This window comes from Ostrinia furnacalis, unplaced genomic scaffold, assembly GCF_004193835.3.
Source record: "Ostrinia furnacalis isolate ACB-3 unplaced genomic scaffold, ASM419383v2 OfSCF1780, whole genome shotgun sequence".
Lineage (NCBI taxonomy): Eukaryota > Metazoa > Arthropoda > Insecta > Lepidoptera > Crambidae > Ostrinia > Ostrinia furnacalis.
Window position 1 is genome coordinate 974,048 of NW_021132019.1, and position 549 is coordinate 974,596.

Consider the following 549-nt stretch of genomic DNA (forward strand, 5'->3'; position numbering starts at 1 on the left):
AAATTCCTTTGATGTAAAACTTGTACCTCGATCTGATATTAGATGTTGTGGAGTGCCAAACAAGCCGAATATGTCTCTGAGAACTGCAATTGTCGTTTTGCTTTTAGTATTCTTAACAGCTCGCAGAATTATAAATTTCGTAAAACTGTCAATAACACCAAGAATGTAGGTGTTACCTCGTTTACTTTTGATGAACGGCCCTAAATGATCCATGTGTAAACACTGAAAAGGAGTACGGGGCTTAGGGATTGGGTGTAACAATCCTTGACCCTTACCTCCAGGTTGCTTTGCATGTGCACATGGTATACACGCTCGCACGTATTTTTTCACAAATTGCGACATTCTAGGGAACCAATAGTCACGCCTTATTTTCTCGAGAGTTTTTGTATAGGAAAAGTGTCCAGCCTCGTCGTGACACTGTTGACAAATTTTCCACCTCGCTTCCTTTGGAACTGCCCATCTCAAGTTACCTTCGATCTTCCTATATATTTTTCCTTCTTTAAGCTCGTAGTTTCCCCTGATGTCCTTTGCTTCCTGACTTTTAGTATC